We start from the raw sequence: 20,563 nt of genomic DNA, 5'->3' as shown, positions 1-20,563 counted from the left end.
AACTCAAAATTCAAAGTACATTTTCTATTGAGTGCCTATCACTTTCATACCATCATAAATTGAAAAATCTTAAGTCTAACCCTAGTAAGTTGAGGACAAGTCTGTAATCTGGTTCTCCAGCCCCCGTCCCCCTCCCCCCAAGGCTCTGGGTGATTGAAAACTCTTCTCTATGTTTTTGGTTTTCTACCATCTTTCTAGGCCTCAACTGCTTTTTTATTTAATCTAATTTTTATGTAATCAGTTGTGCCTTCAAAACTTCATGAATCTGAGGAATTAGGTCTTCAAAAGTTCTGGAAAAATCTCAACTATGATCAAATACTGCCTCTACCTATATACTCTCTATCTTCTCCTGGAACTCCAATCAGATATATATTAGCTAGACATCAGACTTGATCACTCTTATACTTGCTCTCTCTTCTTTGTCTCTCTGGGCTGAGTTCTAATTAACCTACTCATATCTATGTACCAGATCACAAATTCTCTCTTATGCTGTGTCTAATCTACCGTTTAATGTGTCTGCTGTTCATCTATGATTATCCAGAGATGATTTGCATTTGTTTCATCCAAGTGAAGCACCAGCAAAATGGGACCACATTAAATTAAACTTCATGCTTTTAGATTTAGAGGTCCTGAATGGAATTAATTCCTGCCTTATATGCAGGATGGCAGGTATGTGGCTAAGACATCTTATGAGAGATTTTTTTCTCTCCACCTCCCCTGCAGAAGCCAAAGTCAAACAGGCCAGAATCCCTACTGTTTCCCTCTTCAGTCTTCCACACAGGTTTTAAATTTATTTTGTTGTTGTTGTTTTTCCCACCTAGTTCACCCACTGAGAATGCTGACTTTTGGATGTCCAAGGTTTATTCCGAAGTCCAACTTCCCACCTAGTGTGTGATTCAGGATTTCTGTCCTACCCCCATTTCTTATGACCCAGGAAGTTCAAGTTCTAAGCCCAAAGGTATCAGTCAGTGTACACTTCCATGCATGTGTGTCTTCTAATGACTTCTATACCAGCAGGTTTTCTCTGCTCACATACTCCTCCACTTTGACAGAAACAGAGGTTCTTATGATGTCATCATGTCTTCTCTAAGCTATACTTTTCAGGCTTAATTTGCTACTCCAAAATTTCCCAATATTAATTAGCCTGGGGAATAAGTAAAATAACTATTAAATGAAAGAGAATATAATAGAATCCAGTGAAATATAAAGGTGATTTATGAACTTTAAAGTCAGGATATTAGACGTCCAGACTTACATCATGTATTTTTTATTTTTTGGCTGCACCTCGAGGCATGCAGGGATCTTAGTTCCCCAACCAGGGGTCGAACTCATGCCCCCTGCAGTGGAAGCACGGAGTCTTAACCACTGGACCGCCAGGGAAGTCCCCAGACTTACATCCTCCTTGGCACTGGGACGTTTAATGAAATTATCCCAGAACCAGTTGCTATAAACTTTGGTGAAAGTTGAGAAAGTATTCTTTTCCCTCCAGCACGGGGGCCTGCAAAGCCCTATAAAAGGAACCATTCCAAGAGGTGATCAGCAGGGGGATTGTGTGTGCTGTCTTCACTTAGCATGAACCAAATAATTCCTTCTTTTTCAGGAATTATTCAACTGCCCCTTGGGAAAAGTGAGTTTTGATTAGTTCTAAGAACATGTCAGGAGGCTGTGAATGTATCATCTTTCTTGCTGGATTTAGTCCTCTCCTCCCAGGACACTCTAAAGACGCTAGGCAAAGTTCGGGTGTCCAGTCTAGGATGCATAACCTGATCTACTTTATTTAGTGAAATAGTTCTTGATCTTATTCAATATCGTGCAAGTAAACATTTTTCTTATTAATATCCATTAGTTGATCAAGAAATCATCACTTAAATGTGAATCACTGCCAACCACTCTCCTCTTTCAGAGAACAAAGTAACAAAAGAGTGTGAGAAGGGAAAAAGTCAGTTGGATGAAAATATAGCATGACCATAAAAAATTATGTGGACCCTTTGAGTGGGCAGAGTTTTCTAAGTGATGTGTCAAGGTTAGACAGTGTAAGCAGCATGAATGTAAAGAAAGGACAGGGGTGAGTGTGAGGAAATAGCCCTGCCTACCTCATACGGGGCAATGTGCATGCCCTGTCTCATTTTATCCATACAGAAGCTGAGTGGCATAGGTGTTATTATCTCCATTTCTTAGATGAAGAGGCAGACTTGGGAAGGTAAAATAACTTGATTAAGATCATAAATAGAGCGAAAAACTGGCACACCCATGTCTCTCTGACGGCAGAGCCTACACTCTTTCTATCACATTATGCTGTCTCTTAAGTGTTCAATACCACTTCCCACTACAGTAAGATTCTAGTGTTCCTGATCTGGGTCCCACACAGATATAAGGGGAAGGAATCATTGGGGACACCAAATATTCCAAATGATTCAGCAATTTGTCATTTCTTCTGTTGGCTTGAGTGCTACCTAGAAGCTCGGGTATAGTAAGATGCAAGTAATATTTTATTGGGGGCTTCCTTTCTGCCTCCTTGATGGTAGTGTGTTGTAAACTCTACTTGGGATCTAGTGACAGTAAGACATCTCCTTATTTGGAGTTGTAAAATGTTCCCTTAGTAAGTCCACAGGAATATGAAGGACAGCAGGGTGTAACAAAGCATCAGCATCTGCTTCCTTAACAATCTCTTCTTTAATAAAGTCATGCGTGCCAAATGTGTTTAAGACTTGTTATCACTCTTGACACAGTATGATATAAGTTTAACCAGGAAAGGTTTTCAGCATCAGGAAACCACAGAGGAAATGATGTGGCACACACGATATCTAAACAGCCACAAAGCAGAACACCACTTGATAAATGTGATTATCCAGTCCTCTACCATGAGGAAGCAATATCGTGTGTTTACTTTATGTCAGACGTTCCAGAGAACCATAGCCACCCAAGAGGCAATCAAGTGACAGTCCTATGGCTCCAGAAAGATCATGGATGCTGCATACCACATCCTCCTTGTACCTGATTCATCAATCACAAAATCAGCTCAGGTTCAGAAAACGACAGAACTGTTATGATAATTAGCATGTCTCTAAGCACAAACCGCTAAGGTGGTGGTTCTAAAATTCACTGAATTCTGTGTTTTCATTTTATATTTTGGTTGGGTTTTCACAGGAACTTGTGTTGGTGGGGAAATATCTTGCTTGCTGCAGGCGGATGCGGGTTTGCTCTAGGGCGAGAGATAAGGAGAACTATTTTAGGAAGGAGCCTGGATGACTATGGGGGGGGGAGATGATAGTGATCAGTGTGAACAGGGTCACTGATAACTTTGTGGGCAGTTGACCCTTGGGATACACCAAGAGATTTTTATCATCCAGAAAGGGCTGAGTCTCACACACACACACACACACACACACACACACACATATAATTTTGGCTTGAATTAGCTGGAGCGTGGGATGGAGGGGTAGGGATGGTCATACATAGAAACTAAAACAGAAGAGACATGAACCCATTTGAGAGTTAGGCCTGAGCCCCTTTCAGACACATTTGTTTTCCCAGCTGACTTTTTGCATCCAGTGGCTCATAATTTCAATCACACATTATCAACCTGCCTTACAGGCACATTTTTCAGCCTGGATAGTCATAGCACTGTCACATCTCAATGGAGCAGCCAGAAGAGTGGTTCTCGCCTCTGGTTTGCTTAACTTGCATATCATGGGAAACACTGTCTTATAATGCTAGCTGTGTGATCCATCTTCCTATTTATAACCTGGCTTTATCTTTTGGAATTGACACTTGACACTACTATCCCGATTTGGTCATTTTGCTTCTGCTCACAGCGAAGACTTTCCTTCAAGCTGAACCCTGAGGTCAAATACACATCTTGTTTAGCCCAGTCCTTGAAACAAACCTTATATTGTATGTAGTAGCCACTCAAAGATATCGAGTCCTAATGCCTGGAACTTGTACACGTTACCTTATTTGGAAAAAAAGAGTCTTTGCATATGTGATTAAATGAAGGATTTTAAAATGGCAAGATTACCCTGGATTATCCAGGAGGGCCCCAAATGCTATCACAAGTGTCCTTGTAAGAGACAGGCAAGAGGAGACAACACCAACACACCTACAAGGAGGTGGCAATGTGACCAGAGAGGCTGAAAATGCAGTGAAGTGGCCACAAGCCAAAGAACACCTGGAGCCACCAGAAGCTGGGAGAGGCAGGGGAAGAGTCTCCCCTACAGCTGTCAGAGGGCCTGGGGTTTGTGTCAAACACCTTGGACCTGGAACTGTGAAAGAATAAATATCTTGCTTTAAGCCACCCGGTTTGTGGTAATCGGATACAACCACCCTAAAATACACAGTACCTATCTCTTGAGTTAATCCAGATAGACCGTCAGGAGCTAGAATTCTCAGTTTAGTTCATGCACCCGAATCTAAACATCAACATTTTGCCTGATCTTTATAAATCTCATTTATAAAGCCAAATGAGACTCAGAGTTTCTACATAAAGGAGACAGGAATATTTTGAGCAGCATGCAGCCATGCTTCAATCAACTAGATGGTATTTGACTGAAATTATTTTCATGAGGGAATATTTTTTAATCCTATTTTTGCACACTTTGGGTACTAGTTTTGCCACTTGCAATAACCTGGTAGAAACTTAAACCTACATACTATTTCCACATCAAATATTTCTTTCTTCCACTTCAGTGATCTGTTTATGCAAATTACCTGACCTCAGGTACAGGTTGGTGCTTCGTGGGGGAATGTGCACCATATAAATGAAGACGCTTATTATCCTGCCTATTTTGGTTCATTTGTAGGACGCAGTTATTTACTGATGACTCGCAAATATTGACTTTCTCAAGTTTTTCCTCAATGTATGAAGGCATGATTTGAGATGATTGTATAAGATATTTATAAAGTCTTAGACAGCTTTTGGCACACAGTAAGCATTAAATACATTTAGCTGTAATTATTATTATTGTTGTTATTATTTTGTTATATAAAGCCTTCTTAATGAAGCCGTCTCCCTTAGGTAACAAACACATGAATTGGACGTACAGAACAGCATTCTAGTGAAACAGCTATATTCTGAGGTGTCGTATTTTACTTACATAAGGTAAAAAAATATATATATTCAAAGAAGTTGTAAAGCTCCCTTTTTTCCCATAGGTGAGGCCTTCAGGAAACTCCTCTTTTCTTTAAGCTCCATTTAATCCTAAACAAATATACTTAATAGGAGAAAAGCCATGCTAGTTAAACATAAGCGATAAGATTCTATATGCCTAAAGCAACAATGAAATACCATATTTTATTGGCAACCTTTGTAAATATGTATATTCTTAAACAAGGAGGTACCTTTCAAGGGTGAAAGGAGACACATAATTTTTACCTTGAAGGTAAAGATCTAAATGTATATATCTTTTTGAGAAGGTTTTAGTCTACATATATATGAAGAACTTAAAAAAATACATCATTTGACCAAGTAATCCTAATTCGGTGCCTCTGTTCTAAAGAAACAGTTTTTTAAAAGGAAAAAAGCCTCACACGTAAAAATGTTCACCTCAGCACATTGTAGCATTATCAAATTGGTAATAACCTAAATCTTCAAATACAGAATAATAAATAACAATACAAATATACAGGCAGCTATTAAAATTATGTTCACAAAATTGTTTAATGACACAGGAAAGTTAAAAATGCAGGATACAAATTTGTATGAAGAGAGTCCCAAATATTAAGGGAAAACAAAGAATGAAAGGAAATATACCTCACTTACTTTGTACACAAGTGTCTAGAACCTCAGCATTCCTAGGGTATGCAAAATTCTCTCTCTGCCTATTGCAATGAAATATTTCATCGTTATGACTCATGCAGAACTAGATAAAAAGGTTATATTAGGGCTTCCCTGGTGGCGCAGTGGTTGAGAATCTGCCTGCCAATGCAGAGGACACGGGTTCGAGCCCTGGTCTGGGAAGATCCCACAGGCCGCGGAGCAACTAGGCCCGTGAGCCACAATTACTGAGCCTGCGCGTCTGGAGCCTGTGCTCCACAACAAGAGAGGCCGCGATAGTGAGAGGCCCGCGCACCGCGATGAAGAGTGGCCCCCACTTGCCGCAACTAGAGAAAGCCCTCGCACAGAAACGAAGACCCAATACAGCCATAAATAAATAAATAAATAAAATTAAAAAAAAAAAGGTTATATTAAATTTATAGTGACACTGTCAAGAATCAAAGTTTGAAAACCTCAGTTCTCACCTGAACAGGATGATTAATTTGGAAGAAACCACACCTATGTGGAAGAATATGGTATTTCTTGCTGAGCCCCAGCACAGCTACCAGATATGAAGGGCATAACTGAATGTTTTCAATGGAATGGTCTACATTTGTCAAAGTATGAGTGTAGGATGAAAAAGAACTCTAAAGGCCCTTGGGACTCACCTAAATGAAAAGTGCTTACGAAAGAGGAGAGCAGTCCAGTGGGCCAGATTCTATTGCTGAAGATGAAGAAGGTTGCCTGGAAAATAGTTTCCAAAATGTTGCAGCTTTATATCCACTGAGACTTTGCATTCTGGGAACTAGATTTTGCATTCAAAAATGAATTCATATCTCTTGGATAAGCCAAAGAATAACTTCCAGGGGACAGCAATAATAAATTTCCTACTAAAGAAATCATGGCATGGAAAAGTATACTTGCGAAAGGCAAAAAGAATCTCAAAGGTCATGAAATCCTCGTATGGAAAGTTACTGCCTTAGCTAACAGTGAGCAAAGGAGTCACTAACAATAACATGATACCATCCTACTAATCTATTATTTAGTATTTGACAGCCCACAGGGGCCTCACCTGTTTCTCCAAACACAATATACACAGTCAGTGCAGCCCTTCAATCACACATACTGCTCTGTCTCAAGAGCTTTGCTTAAGCACCTCATCCATCTTTCACCTGCCATGCAAGTGTTGTGCCTTGTTTATATATCATTCTTTGTTTTCTTAGTGCACAGGCTTTTGGCTGTAAGCATTAAACCCTCCCCTGATGATCAAACTTGTTCCTCGCATGGAAATGCTTATTCCAAGCAGCACCTGTGTAGTCCATTATAGTGTGTTGCCACCATGGTGGTGGCGAGCCAACCCAACGCCAAGGTCCTCCAGAAAAAAACCCTGGCAACTCAGCTGGTAGATTACTGCACGGTTGTGGAGCCTCAGCTTCTCTTTTACCCCGCTCTAAAGGTAATCTCACTCCATGAACTATTATGCTGGAATATAAGATGTTGACCTTTATAGACATCTAAAAAAGAGTTTAGTAACTGGGGCGTGCAGATTAGTCTGTATTAGGTAACAATTGCCAGTATTTAATAAGTGCTTACTGTGTGCCATGCATTTTGCATGGATTAGTTCCTTTCACTGTCTGTTAGCCCCATTTTACAGACAAAGAAACTGAGGTACAGAGTCTATGTAATTTGTTAATGTCACACAGCCAGTTTAAATGGCAGAGCTGGGATATGAATTGGGAGCGCCTGGTGCCAGAGCCAAAGCTGCCAACCCCTGTTCTATACTGTCTTCCACTTACTGCCTTCCTGACTATAAAGTTAGCTATTATTTTTCACCAGGAGTTGCTTGCTGCCCCTCTCTGTAAAGTTCTATACTCTCTTTACTCCCTCTGGCGGTTCCTTGCCTAAAAAATTTATTGTCACAAATCAACACTGTCAAAGGGTTTGAGGTAGTAGAAAATGGAGGAAAATCCAATTTCTCCATGGAAAGAGTCTGGGACTTCCATCAAGAGCACAGCAATTCCGGGAACTAGAGACCTGGATTAAGTTTGTGGAGAAATAGGATTGTAAGGTAGGTATAAACGATTAATTATAGGATTCAAGCAATTATTTCTAGGAGGGAGCATATCAGCCAAGCACTAGGACAGAAAGTTCTGGTAAATTCTAATAGTTAAAAGAGAGAGAAGAAACAAATGGAAAGGTTTGGAAAGGCTGTGGGAAAGGACAGGTCTCTACCCTATCGTCTTCCATGACTCTTAGTGTGTCATACTGGTCACCTACTTAATAGGTAGGATTTTAATCTAGAAGAAAATACTTTTACAAAGAAAAGTCTAAAGAGACTAGATCTTAATTATTCTCACCACACACAAAAAAAGAAATGATAATTATGTGACGTGTTAGAGGTGTTAGCTAACACTACAATGGCAATCATAGTGTCACATATAAATGCACCAAATCAACATGTAGTACACCTTAAATGTTATATGTCAAATACATTTCAATTAAAAATGAAAATAAATAAAACAAGATCAGATTTTTTTTAAAAAGGAAAGAAAAAAGTGAGCAAGCAGGAACTCAAAAAATTAAAAGATTAAATATGGGTAAGACTTCTAAGCTGGTCCCTCTCTACCAGGACAGAAAATGAATTGTATCATTTAGATATTAGCATTCTAAGAAGAAAGTTTCAGATAATACATATCTGTAACAGAATACTCTAAAGAAAGGTCTCCCATTTTTCGATCATCCATTCATTCATTTACTCATTCACTCCTTCGCTTACTTAGGCTGAAGTGTGCTCTTGATCAGTGCTTCAAACCCTAGCCTGCAGAAGATCCCCTGGAGAGCTGGTTTAGGAGATTTACATTTCTGAGACTACCTTCCTAACACGCTCCCAGGTGATGTTGTTGCTGCCAGAACACACCTTGAGTAGCAAAACTCTATATAACTGCATGAGAAGACCACTGGATGTGCACATCCTGGGAGGGGAAACAAGGCCAGGCTGCAGTGACCGGGGGAAACCGGAGCTGGAAGGAGTCCACAACAGCTCCCATCCGAGAAGGCACTGCTCCGGTCAAGCATGTCTCTCAACCACTCTGAGTCCTTTTAGAGTTTTAACAGGGCTGTAGAAATGGGCTCCTGGCAAATGCAGCCAAAGGCGCTTTTTATCATGGCAGAATAGATGTTTAAAAGGATTTTCCTTTTGTTTTCTCAAACCTTAAATAAAATGAGTTTGTTAATGTTTTATCTGTTTCCAATTTGTGTTTTTTGTAAATAAAGGATATCGAGTTGATTCCAATAGAAGTCTGGCTTTCATGCATAGGAGAGAAACATACATATGTTTTGTATGTATAAATTTATATATACATATATATACATATACTCTGTATAACATGTCATATGCATAATAAACATATATATTACACATACAATACATATTCAAATTGCATTGTACTGACTTCAGAGGAGAGATTAGTAAACCACTTGCTGTACTTGGATCTCAGATTCCAGGCCATTGCATTCAGCCAGCCCCAGATCTTCTTAATAGGAGAGAGGAAGGACCAAGTATGCCACATAGACACAAATAGGCTCAGATGTGGCAAAAGCCATCTGTGTCATGTCCTCCCACTTGCTAGCGCTCCCATGTGAACAAATCCTCCTCGTATGTTTTGATTTCTCAGGTTAAGAGAACAACATCGTCAATCATGTGCTCATTTTTTTGCCTCAGTTGAGAGTTAAGTCTAGTGCTCAAGTGATCTCATCCCAGGCCCTGGCCCTTGGAATAAATATCTTTTCATTTTCTTTGCATGGTGTCTGGTCTTTTTCTTATTTTAATTTTGTTTTGTTGCCCATGTGTTTTGTTACCAACTGCTTTGAATCCTTTAAGGAAATAGACAGGAAATACATAAATATTGATGCATTTATTGATTCACCAACAGCTGCCAAGTGTCTATTAAGCGATAGGTACTGGGGATGAAGAGGGGGAAGATCTCCTATCATGAAAATGCAAAGAGAAAATAGACGATTGCTATGTGTAGTGGTTAAGGGATCAATATCCTCAATGTATGTCTCAAGTAATGGGCTATAGTATGTTATTCAATAAAAGGAAAATCAGTTATTATTTGTCTGAAGGAACACGGTCAAATAAATGTAGACTTCCACATGTGAGCTTTTTAGAACTAGAAGCCAAGCATCTTTTAGGAACACCTAGTTTTCTCTGTCTTCATTGGCATGATAGATCATTGAGCACCATTTTTATAAAGTGTACAAAACTATTAAAATGAATATGCGTATGATCTCTGTAGTTCCCTCTCTGAGCCAAGAAACTTCAGAATGTTGACCTTCTAGGAAAGAGGATTAAATTATCCGTTTGGTCTGTTTGGACCAGTTTCCCAAGTGATAGATGTAAAGTAGTACCTTTCAGGGATTTGCGATTTGTTTTAGGTCAGCTTGAGGAGGCTTTAAAAATGCTAAGAGGATTTTTGATTGTTTTGTTTTGCTTTGTGTGTCAAGGGCCAACCTAATCACAGCTGGTTTAAGCATGGCCAACTTAATCATCGCTGGTTTAAGCAAGGCTAACCTAATCACCACTGGTTTAAGAAAGGCTAACACCAAAGACACTCAGGAACAGACACACTAGCTGTCTCTGTCTGCACTCATCCGCCAGGAATCTTACACGTTTGATTCACACTTGTACTCTGGTGCATTGTTCTCATGCCCGAGCCTGTGCATTCTAGTATGCTGAAAACCGCATGAAGACTTGGATTCACTTTTTCCTTAACTTTCATTTCTCTCATTCATTGGATGAAGGAATCAATAAATAAATCACTGAGTCTTGCCCATCATTCATTGGCTGTCAATCCAGGAAGAAGCAACTCTATGTGGTTCGTCACTAAGAGTGACATTGTGAGCCCAGGTGTCTCTCCTCTAATGCTACTTGCTGAAATGAAGCCATCATCAAGGTTTATGTACAAAATAAAGGGTGAGCCCTCCCCAAATCTGACTTACTTTCCTCATGAAGTTAATTCCTTGTAAGGAGAAACTCTCGCCTTGGCAGGACAGTTGCACATAGCCTGCGTTCCAGACTCACCAGCTGTACAAGGGGTGAAACTTCTGTGCCCAGGGTTGTGGGGAACAGAACACTCTCTGGCCCTTTGCCACACCCTGGCCCAGGACCTTCACAGCATCCATACTGGAACTCATCAGACCCAAGAGAGACCTGCTCTGATCCTGCCTCCAGAAGGTCCTGTTCAGAGGACCATGAGCATCTTAAGAAAATGCAGATTCATCAGAGCTCCTTCAGGGCCACTATATCTGGAGCGGAGAAACATGTGGTTTTAGAATGGTCATTCCATCTTCTGTCCCTGTTGATGCGACTCCAAAACAACCAGTGGAAAAGTGAAAATTTCATTTTCATGCAATTGGTTTGACTGCTTGGTTGGAATTGACTATATTTGGTCTAAAACTGACTGTTTTCTCATTGAATGAGCCAACATTCCCAAGGAGCATTTAAATGAGCTCTGTCGTCACAGCATGGGAATGGCTGAGCCCTGCACCAAGGTCTATTTTCACTTGATTATATGTGTACTTATTATACAAAAATAGAGCAAAAATATGATTCTGCCAAGAGACTCTCCTACATTATAGTATAAGAGTGAGCTAGGATTTCTTTAAATTGAAGAGCTGCATGCTTGTTTTCACAGCTGTCAGCCTTCTTTCTGTTTAATTTTTTCCCCAATTGGTGTTATTCATTGTGGTTAATATTTAGGAGAATTTACTGGTAGCAAAATGTGCTTGTTGGCAACCCAAAAAGAGGAAGTCCTCTACTCTGTCAGTTTGTGGTGGATGGAATTGTTCATATAAAATAAAAATTGACTGGGAAAATGACCCCAAACACAGGCCAGCTTTCTTTGTATTTAAGCGGATAGGTTTTCTTGGTCATAGGCTTCTACAAGGCCTGCTTTCATCCTGGAACAGAATTATATATGCAGTTCTAAAATCTCTCATGAAAGGGCCGTCTTGAAATGCTTCCAACTCTAGAAGTCTCATTGGGAATCGTATTTTCTACTTCAAGCTACGCAAAACAAAATTTCAAAAGCTTCCACCCCTTCACAGATCGTACACATATGCCTAAACAGTGATAGAAGAAACTTGATTCCCACTGTAGCAACTGCAAACCAGAGGACACTCCTCTGAGGCAAATAATGTCCAGGTTATAGGAATGGAATGAAGCCGCTGAAGAAAATGGTCAGTTATGGAATGTTCTGTGCATAAGTATGTCCATTAACTAAGAAATGAACTGAAATTACTAATGGATTTCATAACGGCCACCAAGAAGCTGCCAGTTGGCTGCAGCTTGGTGACAGATGGTAGTGACTGATCTGGACTAGATTTGACCTAGAGATAGTCCATCATTTATTAAATTGCAGTCCCAAATAAAATTCCCTGCATTGCAGCATTTTACCATTATGTCTCACAGTGAGATGCACTGATAGCATTCCTTATCTGCCACCGCTGTTGCAGACAGCAAACTATTCAAATGGCTTCCATGTAACACTCAGTAAAGAAAGTCCATAATGCCTCTCAAGAGATGGAGAAAAAAATGCAGCTTGAATGAGTGCCACTTGAGCGAGGTATAGGATGAAATGAAAGCACCGTTTTGTGCTAATCTGGTTTGTTACCTCCTGGCACCAAGATTTACCCCTCAGCTTTTTTTTTTTAATCAAAGCGTTCTCATTTACACAGCAACTGACAGGTAGTGACTGTTTAGGTTCTGCTTTCACCCATCAACACATCCTCAGAGTGAAGAAAGCTGCTGCAGACCGGCTCCAGGACCTGCCTATTTAGGGCTCTTGCATAAACAGTCACTCAAGTGGGCACATCAAAAGCCCCAATTACTGTCACCAGACTCATTGTTGGAGTATTTGGGAAAATGAACCTTAGCTGTGCTTTTGGAAGCTCAAGTTCATAAAGACCAGGAGGGAAAAAATTTCTATTGCTATAAATCCAGGTAGAACCTAGAAAGACATAGAGAAAATACAGGTCTGTTTTAAAATCTTTTATGTAACATGTGATAGACCTTCCTTTGTGTTGTCAAAACACCATGTAGCTTCTTGTTCTATTTCAAAGATGACAGGTAAAAGATGAGCTTTAATATAAGATATATGCATTCAAGAAGCAAAATGTAACATAGATAAGTGGTATTTGGTCACAGTAAGGTTACGTTTTACTTGTTTCAAAGAAAGAGAATACTACTATTAACAAAGCTTATACTTAACACATTACCCTAATCTTTTTATTAAAAAAAAAAAACAAAACCAAAAACCAAAAAAAACTTCCTGTTTAGCTGGAAGAAGCCTGAGTAATAAATGCTATAGTCTCTGTTCTCACACGTGTCCACTGAAAGGCCCCAAACGGTAGAGAGGAATAAACAGGGATCCCTCAAAGATTTGGGGGAAAATCCTACAGGGGCTGACCATGGATAAAATTTCTTTGTAATCTCACACCTTACCCTAAAACTGTATTCAAATTTTGCATTTGACTCTACTGCATATCCATTTTTCTATGGATTAAAAAAATACTATTTAACATTACCTCACTATATAAAATTAATGCTCTAAGCAGTTGTGACATCTTTATCCTATAGCCTTGTGAACCCCTGCCACGTCCTCTTGTACCTCTGGATATTTCTGTGCCAAACTTTGACAAACAGAGATCTAACCCAAGTTGCTCAGTTGATAGATAATACTCGAGCCCCAAGAGTTTGTGACTTAACCAAGTCACATGACTCGAAAATCACATGAGATTAAGTGACTTGCCCAAGGTCACACATAGCAGTAGAGAGACTGGAATCTAGATTTACGACTGTCACACCAGCATTGCATGTGCCTTGTGTGGTAACCAAAGGCTGCCTCGGACATTTCATCTGAGCTTGCGTGTCCTTGCACTAGAACTCCATGCCTTCCTATTTCAGGAGCTTGATTGCCTCTTGCCTCAACTTGCCCATCAGGTTTTCTTATTTATCCCAATTCTCCCTCTGTATTCACCCAATTCTCAATCTCATTCTGCTTTCAGGTTTTCTGTTGTGATCTTTGGTAACTCTTTGCCTGACCCAGTTTTCAGCTTTGCTGTTCTTCAATCGGTGGCTTGTAGAGGTCCCATACATCTCGAGGCCCCATGACACATGGCTCTTCAGGGCTAGCTCCAGCTGGGTATGTTAACAAAGGGACCAAAGTGGGAAGAACAAGAGGAACCAAAAGCTCCCAAGGGAGATTAGAAATGGAGAAATCGACTGGATGCAAACACCAGACAGCTAGAGCAGCAGAAGAGTTCATGATGATGATGATGACGATGACGATGATGACGATGACAGATGAAGCAAAGAGCCTGGAACAGACTGGGAAATAGACTGGGATACAGAGGACCGGAGAACAGGGAAGGGAAAGAATTGCCAGGCAGTCTCATAAAGAATAGCATGAGCGAAGGCCCACATGCCAGAGAGCAGGGTACAGCCAATGCCCTAATGGAAGCCCTGCCTGGTAGAAGGCAAAATGGGATGGAGTCAGTGGGGGAAGACGAGCTTAGGAGGCTGACAAGTGCCAGATCATGTATGGCTTTGTAGGCTGTGTTAGGGAGCTTGGACATTATCCTAAGGACAAGGAAGGGATATTAAAAAGTTTAAACATGCAGTAAGTCAGTGAAATTTGCATTTTAGGAATGCTGCCTAGGAATTCTCCAGATCAACCTTAATTGCTGAAGGAACCATATTCAATCACCTTTTCAAAGTGGTCTCCTTTCATATCAATGGGTTGTTTTTTTCTTTAAAATTTTATATTATATAGTCTTTGAGAAGGAAGAAATATTTTTGTAGTCTCTAATATTATAAGAACTTGTTCCCAGAGTTTGTGGCAATAGTGTGGACACTGGCTCAAACACAAGTATGTGGAATCCATTTCAATAAGTATTATTTAAAATACTCAAAGTTCTTTCACTGAAAAAAAATGTCACTGCAGAATCACTTAAAAATGTTTACGTATATACCTAAATCTCCAAACTGCAGATAGCAATTTTAAATAGAAGACCAAAAGCTGTACTATTATTAACCAGCCAGAAAACCTAGCAGTTCATTTATCAGAGAAAAAAAGTGTATAAATGCTTGACAGATGAAGGCAATAGCCATAATGTTATGACTTTATTTGTATTACATTATATAGACAAATCATGCCGACCCATCGGCCTCAAGTTACTACCCAGTTACCTATGGTAACAGATATTTTCCTCATTACTTAATAATACCAAATCTCAAATAAGTATCACAACATGAAAAACAGATGTTAAAATGTGACACTCAAGGTCAGGTTACATCAAATACTTGTTAATTTTTAAGTGCCTGGTTACTTCCCAAGAATTGTTTCTGAAAATTTTCACAAGATTTTGTTGGATTTGGTTGCAGGGGTTAAGAGTCTTAATACGTACAAAAGACACAAATACGAACTTGACTTGTTATTAATCAAAGTAGCAATAAAACAGGGAGAAACTGGTTTTTATACTAGAAGGCTCACTACTTTGCATGAAATGTGATTTTACACAAATGACCGAAATCAAGGGCATAGTTTATATTTTTAGTTTGATAACTTTCATTTGTATTCTCCCCTTAATATTTCAAATAATTTTAAATTATTAAAGGCATGACTCTCATTTTAAATAGAAAATAACTTTTCATTATTATGTAGTTACAGATGATAGTTTTCAAAATATATAAATAAAAAAGGGGATATAATCAAAATATATAAATAAAATCAAAATACATAAATAAAAAAGAGACAATAGAATTCTTCTTATGGCACCACCCTCAAATAGAAAGTTAGTTTCGGGTTTTTTTCCTCTGTTTTCATATATATATATATTTTTTTTTCCTGGAGAAATGGAATCAAAACAGCAAAGATCTTTCCATGCCAATTAATCTTCATCAACAGCATCATTTTTAATGACTGAAACAGTGCCCTGATGTAGATATGCTATAGTTTGTTTAACTAATCACTGATTCCTGAACACAAATCATTCCAATGTTTTGGTTTTATAAATATTATGGCAATGAACAAATATGTAGCTTAATCTTTCTACACATTCTTGATTATTTCCTCAGCGTAAATTCCAAGAAGTAAAATCTGTAGGTCAAAAGGATGCATGTTTTAAAAACTTTGGTACATAACTGCTAAATTGCAGCCAGAAAGATTGTACTGTTACCTTCCCACTGGAGGTGAGTAAATGACATTTTTCTGTCATGTTGTTTTTTTTTCTAGTTTGCTACCATACTTTCTTGATCCCAAGAGGCACATTTTCTCATCCTTAAAAACAAGTCACGTTTTACAATTGATGGCATATCATATTTGTTAGTTCTGTTTTTTATTTTTTCCCTTTCTGGTGATACTTATAGTGTTGCATCATATTATCAATGTCTTAAGTGTCACAGAATTTAGTATTTGCCTTCATATGTGTGGCTAGGTTTAACAGATACACAGAAGATTTTAGCTTTTATATAGTCCAACAGTGTCTTCGTTAGCTGTCATGCTCATGATTTCTCTAATTATATGTAACAGTCACCTGTGTTTCCTCCTGTTATTATGTTTTGCACTTAAATCTTTAATAAACTTGAAAATTACTTTTTCACAAATGAATTAGCCAATTACCCTAATGTTTACTGAATAAATCATTTTTGCTCATATATCACCAAGCTTATTCTATTTGAATATTAATAATTCCTATTATTTCAGTGTCTCAAACACAACCATTTAATAGATTTTCATTGGTTGATTAATTAAATTTGTAGAAACAATTTGTAGAGGTTGCTCTAGGTTAAGGTTTTGAACTCACAGTTTAGGGCTTCTGAAGGGACTCTGATTTTAGGGGTCAAAAGCCAATCGGCCATTTTGACTCCCTGACCTATCGCTGCTTCAGTCACATAATATATAATAGGACCCAGCAAACCGAAAACTAGTGTTCCTCCTTGTTGGCATCCATTCTTCTGGCCAACCGGAGTCAGTCAGGAGGGCTTACTGTGCAGGGCTGGAAAGTCTCTGCTTTCAGGACTCAACAAAACTCCACAGGAATGGATTGAGAGCCCACCAGGGCAACACGTTAAAGTCAGAACACACCTCTCACCCTGCTCAGCAGCTGCATTCACAAGTCCATCTTTTACAATGCCTGCATCCAGGCAGTGCACTCAACTAAGCTTTGATGAACAGCTATGCTGTGCCTCGAGTTAATGACAGGCAGATAGGTCTGAAAATGTTTCTCAGAGACCAGCCAGTAAAGTGCTATAAAATCCAGTCCTTAGTTTACTAATGTACAATGGGAGAACAAAGGAGTAAACAATGATCCAAGAGGAAGGGAGGAGAACAGAAAAACCACATGGAAGAGGTATCTGAAGAATCAGAGAAATCTGAAGATGCAGAGTGGGGATATGAGAGCTGGGAACACCTTAACATGTAGTTATGGGGTCTGTATCAGCAGGCTGTTTGGTTGAGGAAACTGCAAGCAGACCTGTGGGCTTGGGCATTGAAATGACAGTGAGGGTTAGGGTTAAGGTTAGGGTTAAGTCGGGGGAAACTGAAAAAGAATCAGATAGAAGATACTGTGAAGAGGTGAAATTAGGACTTGAAAAACTGATTGAATATGGAGAGGAAGGGACAGAGAGAAGTCTGGGCAGATTATCCATTTAGTAGCGTGTATGCTTGAGAACATGCTTGTACCCATCCATTGAGATAGAAAACACAGGAGGAGGGGCAAAGATACACTCAGTTTTAGACGTGTTGAGTTTGAGCCGCTGAGGCGGATATATCCTAGTAGCTATGCTCAGCTCACAGTTGGGTACCTGGAGCTCAGGAGAGAGTCAATCACATCCAACTGTAAATTACTTTAGCTCACTTTCTTTCCTAGTCAGAGCACCCTTGAGAAATGAGAGTTGAGCCTTTTTGCTTGTTTGTTTGTTTTGTGGGAAGCAGAATCCATGGATGGAGTAGACATTGGGTTCCCAAAAGGCAGGAGAGGGGAGGTCAGAAAATGGGAGAAGGGGCTTTAGGAAGGCAACAAAAGCAAGCCAACTGTTCTTTGCAATTGTGCAAATTAGGTCACAGTTGCGAAATTTCCCCGTCTCATCCCCCCCCAACCATCAACACCTCTGTCCTGTTTGCTGTGCTGTCCATAAACTACTCATTCTTCGCTGTACAAATGAAATGAATAAGTGCTCAAGAATGACCTTTTGTACTAGGTTAGTCTGTTTTAAAAACAAAAGAGAGATTTTTTAAAAGATACTGTTTCAATAGTATTAAAAGTGTGATTTTCATAATCCAAGTCACACCCTTGTAATTCTCCTTTTTCAAGACAATCTTAACTCCTGGCAGGTGGAAGGAGGAGGCATCTTCACAACTCAGTAGGTGTACAGACCTGTGATTTGCGACCCGATTTCTGGAATATGATATAACTCCTCTGTGAATTCGATTTTTCTCCCGTTAAAGCAGAATCAGAAGTAACACTATCCAGGGTGGGAGTTTCGATTGATAAATTGTCTTCACAAAAGGAGGAAAGGATGGATGGGAGCTGTGCAAGTATTAGGTATTTCACATACATATTATTTTTATATATTATCCTGTGCAGTTTGACTTGTAAAAATTCAGAGTCTCGCTTCCTCCAGGGTGTTACAATCGGCTTTAAACAGGTCCAGAGTTAAATTTGCTTCTGAGAACAAGTGTTAATGTCACTTAATTGATAACAGCCAATGTGAACCTTATTATTTAAGACCTATGCATTACTAAATGGTTTCATTAAATAATGGAGAAGAACTTTAAAAAGAAAAACAAAGAAAACCCACACAGCACATGGTTTTCATTTGGGGAGTTAGGGCTGGAGAGAGGCTCAGCTCTGAGGCTGACTTCATGGCTTCGGGCAAAACTGGGAGATTAAACAGAAACTACAGCAGAACCATAGGTCTCGGTTTTCAGAGACACTTAACTCAGTATATGACAAATCTCAGGAAATCTTTTGTCTTTTTGGAGTAGGGGGAGAGTGAGTAGCTGTATTTTTGTTTTGTTTTGTTTTGTTTTCAATAATTAATGTTAGCTAAATAGTTTCACCATGAGAAGTGAAATAAAGTTTAAAATATTTCTTAGTTTAATAACTTTGGATAGTTTTCTACTGGCAAAAGGGAGGTAGATGCCAAATTACATCCCCTTATGTGGTCAAAATGCCCCCCTTCCGAAAGAGAAAAGAGAATATGAAGAACAATATAAAGCATGAGGGTCGGGGGAGAGGTAGGGGTTTGAGAAGGTGTGGAGCTGGAGTTTGAAGGAATAAGTGTTTGAAAGAATAATTCAAACATTTCTATACACAACTGATACTTCCCAGAAAAATACTCAAACTGACCACTGCTAGATACCTAAGTCCAGAGCAGGAGTCACATGTGCTACAGGATATTAAAATAGAATGACTTCCACCTCTGTTCTGGTTAAGACCAAACAAAGGTGAACACAAAATAGGAGGTTGCTGTGGTTCTAGACCACCTCTGTAGGACCTGCAAGGAGGTAGCAAAAATTAGCTTTGTAACTCTTAACAGCCACTGATGAAATGTTGGCGAATGATGGCGTTTATTGTAATAATACCTTCTGGCCATCTAAAAATCCTCTTTCCCTCAAGCTTAATAAGAGAAGTTTAAATAAGACAACTAAGAAAAGAGGAAAGGTTTATTATACCTGCTGGGTTCAGAGGCTGGGGCTGAGGAAACGCTAACAGATCAGGTGCAGGGCAGGCACTGTTTGAGCTAAGGGACCCGCGGTCAGATTTTCTGGGTGGGAGACTCCGAGAGAAATTCATGAAAGCACATCATGAGAGGGTCAGCTTTGAGCTGTCTCCAGGCCCAGAAGGTCTACACCAGATCATCCAACACCAGTCAAGTGAGGCTTTTTCTGCCCTACTCTCTCCTTGGGTCCCTCTCCCGGCAAGAATGAGGGTCAGGGGATAAATGACAGGTGAGGAAAGGCAACCGAAGCCAGCCGTGCATCCCTCTTCTGTCCCCCACCCCAGCGGACTTCTGAATCAAAGTGGGCCAGGGCTAGGGGGGATATAAGAGTTATCGTTTTAAAATAAGTTCAGAGATATTATTATTCCACTGTAACTGACATAGGAATTACATTTTAGATGAATCTTGTGATTGAAAGCAATGTGGGAGACTTCTTACTAGTAGATCACTGAAAAAGTGATGGGATCTTCCCAAGATGCAATGGCAGGAAAACCCAAGGGTTTAAAAAGCACAAAGGTGTGACATCTGCTCCTAAGTTTAACTCTAGGGAGATGTGAGGCCTGCAAATGCCAACAGCTCCACAGGGTCAGAGCCTCCATCCTGTGAATGAGGCACATTCAGAGGCTCAATGTTGAAACTGTGATTCAACATACTTTTTTGCAAGGATGCCACATAACTAGTAATTATAATAAATGGAAGGAAAACAAACATACTTACATTTTAGTATATGGCCAGAATTTCTCTACAAGTAAGAGTTGCATACTCAAACCAAGTTTTATATGATCCTAAACTCTCTTTTTCTCTACATAGGCAATTGGCAGTTTTCCTTCCACACTGCTTTATGCTATGGGGGCTTTTACATAACATCCTACCACAAATTAGGAGGAGAAATCAACTGACTTAGGCCACATAAGGTCAGATACACACTGCTTTCCAGTTCTGGCTGATGAAAAGCAATACGCTTTATTTGACTAGAAAATATAGCTGATCTGTTCTTATAAAATTACTTGTGGCTAAAAGGAGGT

At 39.5% G+C, this 20,563-nt stretch overlaps 1 protein-coding gene across 2 annotated transcripts in view; it reads right to left on the bottom strand.

The window, feature by feature from the left end:
* SUGCT (succinyl-CoA:glutarate-CoA transferase) overlaps positions 1–20,563 on the bottom strand; it is a 781,582-nt gene that overhangs the window by 223,770 nt on the left and 537,249 nt on the right. The gene's annotated exons all lie outside the window — the stretch shown is intronic.

The sequence above is a fragment of the Balaenoptera musculus genome, chromosome 9, assembly GCF_009873245.2.
Source record: "Balaenoptera musculus isolate JJ_BM4_2016_0621 chromosome 9, mBalMus1.pri.v3, whole genome shotgun sequence".
NCBI classification, from domain to species: domain Eukaryota; kingdom Metazoa; phylum Chordata; class Mammalia; order Artiodactyla; family Balaenopteridae; genus Balaenoptera; species Balaenoptera musculus.
Note: the sequence above shows the minus strand (reverse complement) of the source record. Positions and strands in the feature narration are given on the sequence as shown.